This window comes from Triticum aestivum, chromosome 1B (assembly GCF_018294505.1).
Source record: "Triticum aestivum cultivar Chinese Spring chromosome 1B, IWGSC CS RefSeq v2.1, whole genome shotgun sequence".
Taxonomy (NCBI): domain Eukaryota; kingdom Viridiplantae; phylum Streptophyta; class Magnoliopsida; order Poales; family Poaceae; genus Triticum; species Triticum aestivum.
In genome coordinates this window covers 678,767,228-678,774,179 of record NC_057795.1, presented here as the reverse complement: position 1 = coordinate 678,774,179, position 6,952 = coordinate 678,767,228, and positions in this window count along the sequence as shown.

Genomic DNA, 6,952 nt, shown 5'->3' with positions numbered 1-6,952 from the left:
GGAAATCCCAGTCAAGCCGATCATATGCTTTCTGGAAGTCCAGCTTCAAAAATACACCCTTCAGCCCACGCGATCGCACCTCGTGGACAATCTCGTGGAGGGAGAGTATCCCGTCATGGATTCTTCTCCCTTTCAGGAATGCTGTCTGGAGTGGGTGATTCATCCTCTCAGCAATAGGCGCGAGTCTAGACGCGCATACTTTAGAGAAGATGCGCTCCAGGACGTTGATAACTGTGATAGGCCTGAATTGGCGAATGTCCGTCGCCCCAACTACTTTGGGGATCAGGGTGATAACACCGAAGTTTATGCGCGCCATGTCAAATGTGCCGATGTAGAATTCATGAAACATTGGCATGGTCACCGGTTTTAGGACATTCCAGAACTTCTGGAAGAAGGCAACCGGTAAGCCATCCGGGCCCAGTGCCAACCCAGCCTTCATCGAGGCGATCGCCCGCCCCACCTCTTCCGGCGAGAAAGGGATAGTCAGTTCCGCATTCTCTATGTCAGATACCCTACCCGCAAGGGGCCAGAAATCATCCGCCAGGGAGATCCCACCACGGGGTTCTGCCGAGAAGAGCCCCTTATAGAAGGAGTAAATGTGGGTCCTAATCTCATCCGGGTGTTCGAGAAGGGTGTTCCCTTCCCAAAGGCACGAGATGGAGCACTTCCTGCGACGCCCATTCGCGATCGCTTGGAAATACGCGGAGTTAGCATCGCCTTGAAGGAGCCACTTCTGGCCCCCCGTCGCTGCCAGAATAGTTCCTCCCCCTTGAAAATCTCCATAAGGGCGATTTACACGTAACTAACAGATGAATTGACCAACCTAATCAATCTCATTAAGTATGTCAGTTTCACGTGCCGCAAATGCTACCTGTGCACCTGTCACTGGACCAGCGCTAGCTAGCTTCGCTTCTTGTTTGTATTTGACTTTGCTCCAAATGTCAAACAACATGGATATATTCGGTCGAAACATCTGAGATGAGGTCACGAGGATTGAAGAGGGAGTAAAATACTCAGTAAGCACAGCACTGTAGCTGGCATATGCTTCGAGTTGGGAATAATCCTGGGATTATGCCTTTTTGCGTCCGAGATATTTAAGCCAGTGCAGATACACCATCATGCATGGCATCATCGATCATTGACATCTTAATCTTAGTGTTTGTGACACGTTAATTATTATAGTACTTTAGTTACTCCTCCAACCGGATCTGGCATCCTACAACTTGTTAATCATTGTTTGATTTTCAGTAACGTCAAAGGACCAAGAGAGGTAGCACGTGGTTGAGAACCGTAAGTAAGCTACCGTACATACATCTAGGGTTTCTCTCTCTCTCACCCATCCCTTGGCGGCTAGGGTAAACTCTCCCCTTCAAACTTTGCCGGCGAGCCTGTGGATTTGCCTCCCCTCTGCCCGCCGCTCCAGCGGCCGGTGACGGGGAGAGGAGTCCCGGTGATATGTTACTCTTGGGTTCGTGGAAAACTCTTCATGTATTTGAGTCACTAGGGACCTTCCAAGTTGTGCGCTTGTGCCTCGGGCTTGTTTGTGAGGGTTTGAATCTCGCCCGAAGAGCTACCTCTAGCAGGAGGGGGACTTTGGAATTTGTTGACCAAGGTTATCTGAGACCTAGGTGAGATATTCATTGTCGTGGGAGCATTCGTTGTTCCCCACCTCTTCAACGAAGATTAGCACTCCCTCAAGAGTGTAAACTTTGGATCACATCTTCCCCTCCATCACTTTGGTTGTCTCTTACCTTAGGTTTACATTGTTTTTATTACTTGCTTGTTTGTGTGCCTTGTGTAGCTTACTAGCTTGCTGTAAATCATCATACATGGTGTATCACCTAGTTGCATTTCTAGAGAACTTATATTTCTGCACTAGCCTCTAAGATCAACTCAGAAAAGAATAAATTGGGTAGTCTCTTATTCACCCCCCTCCCCCCTCTAATCCACATTTAGAACATCTTTGATTTCTAACTAACCCTTACCACTTCAAATAAGGTTTGGAACTTCAACTTGCCCTAACAAGTTCACATCAAACATCATGCCAAAACATGAAGCGATTTGGTACAAAATAATCTATTCACATATGTGTTGTGCAATTCTTTATCTAAACCCATATCTCATGCAATTTGTTAAATGCTTCCAACTGCCCATTCCATTCAACCACATTGATTGTTACACCTTCTTTCACCAGGTCAAATGTAGGGTATCCTGTAACCTGTTCTATTAGGACATATGGAGAACGGTGCACCAGAAAAGTATAGCTACCAATCTTTGTTATCAATCTCTCTGATCAACCAGGGCAAGTTGGTTTTATAATCTGTAAAAAAACCTTGAACTAACTTAGCTTAGAAATTTCCCCTACTTCCACATACACCATACCATAGTTTTCAGTGACTCAGGGCCTTTTAGTCAAACAGAAAACTTCGCATGGTAGAAGCTAAGGCCCTAGGCAGCACTACCCACATATATACTTGACCATGAGGCTGAGGTCTCTTCTTGGTGGGCATCTACTTGATGGTTTGTCATCTTACAGAGAAATACACCCTGGGCTTCTTGCAATCTTTCTAATGAAAGGGGTGTAACCAGGGGGGTGGACAGGGAGCTCCATCGACCACCCTAGAATTTCACCATAGCATATATAGTGCAGAGAACAAAAATATAAAAATACATTTATATTAATAATTCCATTGTTGGACCAACCTGCCCTACTGGGCTCTACGCGATTGTTATAATGCCCAGGCTCTACACAATTAAAACAAAATAATCAGCAAACACTTCATCCGTTTTACATACATAATATACATGGCCTTGTCCCTATTAAAAAAAGGGCATGCCAACAGGAAGAAAAATACGCAGACATGCTAGGTTTGGCAGCAGGTCCTATAATGTACGTATGCAAAATGAGCATAGAGTATATGTTTAGGTTTCTTGTGGTGGAACCAATCCATCAGGGTTCAATCCTAGACTTGACATTGGTGACCGCATTTATCTTGATTTATTTCAGGTCTTCTGGCGATGTGCCTTCAGTGGAAGAAGACTTCTTTGTCGATTACGAAGACGTCTATGGTGACTTCGTCAATCTCGAATATGTGCCGGCTCAGTGTCTCAAAGGTGCTCATAGGGGTGGAATGTGCGTGCGAGCGTGCATTCATAGGATTGAGTGCGTGTGCGTGTTTGTGAGCATCTGCATTTGTTTTAAAAATATTAATCATGCACTGATGCACGTACGTACAAGGATCGAACACGTAGGAGGTCTTTCAAAGTAGTCGCACCAGTTCGGACGTGCAAACTGTAGTGCAGTACATATATATGCATGGATGCATATGCACGTATTGGTCCCTGCATGCGCGCGCGGGGGTTTATATGGATACATATGCACGTACGCACTGGTCCATGCAGCACGCGCGCGCCATCTTTTATGCACACCGGGTCTTATAGTTAGGACTTATAAGTCGTGTGCATTCACACGTACGTACATGAGTCCAACTCCAATTATTTTCCACACACAGCTAAGAGCAACTCCAACAGGCGCCGAACAAGCCGCGCGCTAAAAACTGATTTGGCGCGCGTTCATTGCCTGTTTTTTTTTGCAGGGAAAAAAGAATTCATTAATTAAGTGGCAGCCATGTCTGCATTATAAAGGTCCGGAACCTCGTCCGGCCCAGAGTGAAGCCACACCGCAGTGCGCTTCTTTATTCGACCAAAGTTCGCTAAAAAATGACTAACCACGTTTTGTTCACGCCTCACAAGCTTAACTAAGAATTCACCATGTTCCTGAAGACGCGAAGTAATCTCGCGGATCAACATCATATGCTCCGACCGGTCGCCAGTACCTCCTTCAATTAGTTTTACCACTTCTACGCAGTCCGTTTGAATCACAAAAGGCAGCTGAGACCACTGGGTAGTCAGGGAGATGCCTTCTGAACATGCAGCAAGTTCAGATTCTAGTGGTGATGCACACTGCCTTAACTCACGGCAAGACGAAAAAATAATATCTCCATGTTCATCCCGGAGGACCATGCCAGCTCCTGCAGTTCCGTCCTTGGCAGAAAAGGACCCGTCGATATTGAGCGCAGCCCAGCCGGCTGGCGGTGCCTCCCATCCAAGTGCTGATGGCTTCTCACGCTCTACATGTGATAACAATTTCCTGCTATACAAAGGTGCAGCCACCATTTTTCCTTTGATGTGATCTCCATGAGGGTATGCCTGGATGGCTAGCAATGAGTTGACATAGCTGGATAGGAATCTGGTCGAGGCTTCGACCGGCGGTGGTCGTTTGTCGTGGACGAACTCATTCCTCACATGCCAGCAACGCCAAATCGTCATGAGCGTATACATCCGCTCCTCTGGTGACAAGTCCGCGAGCACATGAAAAAGCCACTCTGGCCCAGTGTGCATGACTTGACGGATGTCCGGAATATTCCATTGCCGCGCCATAGCTTGCCACAAGGCGATCGCATGAAGACATCTGCAGAGAGCATGACAAGTGTCCTCCGGTTCGGTAGCACAAACAGGACACAAGTTAGATACTTCAAGGCTACGAGCATGTTTATTAGTCCATGTGGCCAGACAGTTCGTCGCCACCCGCCAAGCAAACACACGCACCTTAGGAGGAGCAGGGCACCTCCATAAAAAAGCCCAGACGGCTCGTCGCCCGTCAGGTGCCCTGCTCGCCGCGACTGAAGATGGACGAAGACGTTCATCAAGTGCAAGCCGGTACGCGCTCCGAACCGTGAAGATACCATTACGCTCTGGTTCCCAAGCAAGGACATCCTCTTCGAGCCGTGGAGAAGTCCGAATTTTAACAATCTGCTCGACATCTACCGGATTGAAATATTGTTGTAAAAGGTCCATACGCCATGCACCACGTTCATCCAGCAGCTCGGAAACTCTTCTCAGACGACATCGCCCCTGCACGGTGATAGGCTTGCCAGAGCCACCGTTCGGGATCCAACGATCTCTCCATATACAAATGGATTGCCCATTGCCTACCCGCCATAAAATACCATGCTTCAGAAGCTCCAGCCCATGCGCCACTGCTTGCCAAGTTGGTGAAGAGTTGGACGGGAAAACAGTGTCCACAAGGAGACCAGATGAAAAATATTTAGCTTTCATCACTTGTGCGCACAGACTGTCCGGGTTAGAGAGGATTCGCCAAGCTTGGCGTGCCAGCAAAGCTTGGTTGAACAAGCGGAACTCACGGAACCCCATGCCTCCATGTGACTTCGGTCGGATCAGCTTCTCCCATGCACGCCAATGCGTTTTCTGCCGCCCTTTTTCAGCACCCCACCAGAAGTTACGCATCATGCGGGTGAGATCATCGCAAGTTGACGCAGGCAACCTGAAGACGCTCATTATATATGTAGGTAGTGCTTGGGCAATGGACTTTATTAGCACCTCTCTCCCGCTTTGTGCCATCAAGTCACACCACATGATGAACCTCTTTGTAAACTTTTCCTGGATGTTCTAGAAACGACCCTTGCTCATACGCCCATTAGGAGTGGGAAGTCCGAGATATTTCTCTTCGAAGCTAATATTCTGCACTTCCAGTACACGAACCACATTATCCTTGTCACCTTGACTGCAATGTTCACCAAAAAGGATGGAGCATTTTTGAGGATTAATTAATTGTCCGGTAGCATTAGCATAAACATCCAGTACTCCCTTGATGCGCTGCGCCTCACCTTCTGTTGCACGGAAGAACAAAAGTGTATCATCGGCAAACAATAGGTGTGAAATCCTGGGTGCCCTAGGACATACTTTCAGTGGCGAAATATGTGTCTCTTGCGCCTCCTTCTTCAGCAAGGCCGCTAGTCCGTCCGCAACAAAGAGAAAGAGGAATAGTGAAAGAGGATCTCCCTGCTGTAGCCCTCGCGACGGTGCGAATGAATCTGAGCGGGCTCCATTAATTTTTATCGTGTATCTCACCGAGGTGACACATGCCATTATCCATCTCACCCATCGATGATCAAAGCCCAACTGTTGCATCACTCGCTCCAGGAATACCCAATCCACTCTATCATAAGCCTTAGAAAGATCAAGCTTATATGCACAATAGCTTTTGTCCGGGTTTTTCTCATGTCGGATGAAGTGGGTGCACTCAAATGCCATAAAGGCATTATCAGTAATAAGCCTTCCAGGTACAAATGCACTTTGCTCCGGAGAAATAATGTCCCCCAGAATGGGTCTTAGTCGGTTGACTAAACATTTAGAAATCACCTTATATATAACGTTGCAAAGGCTGATAGGACGGAAATCTGATAACTTGACCGGCACATCAATCTTGGGAATCAATACGATGGTAGTCAAGTTGACTCCCTCTGGCATTTGTCCTGACGCAAAAAACAACTGCACTGCTGAGATAATATCTTCCTTGACAATAGCCCAATGTTTCTGAAAAAATCTTGCCGGGAAGCCGTCGGGTCCTGGGGCCTTGAGAGGACCAATCTGAAACATCGCGTCGCTAATTTCCTTATCAGTAAATGGAGCACACAGCTGGTCATTCATACCTGCCGTAATCTTTCGCTCAAATAAGGACACCACCCGGTCTGCATTGAGAGAGGCATCAGCAGTAAAAAGATCTTTAAAAAAGTCCAATGCCATATCTTCCATCACGTACTGGTTAGTGTGCTTCACCCCTGCACTATCCACCAGGGTTTAGCGCGGCGCGCAGCGTTTGCTCCAGCAGCCGCGCTAAAAAGCCACGCGCGCGCAGCTCCAGCAGGCGCGGTAAAAATGCAATGCGCGCGCTCATTCTACAACATTTTTTTTAAAATTAATTGCATAGATAAGAAAAACGATACAAAGATATTTTACATCAGTGCAACTAAATAGATAGTTCGACATACATAGATAGATAGATACTACTACTACGGCATAGATAGATAGATAGAAACTACTACGGCATACATATATAGAAACTACTCCAAGTTGCTACCATCACCATCAT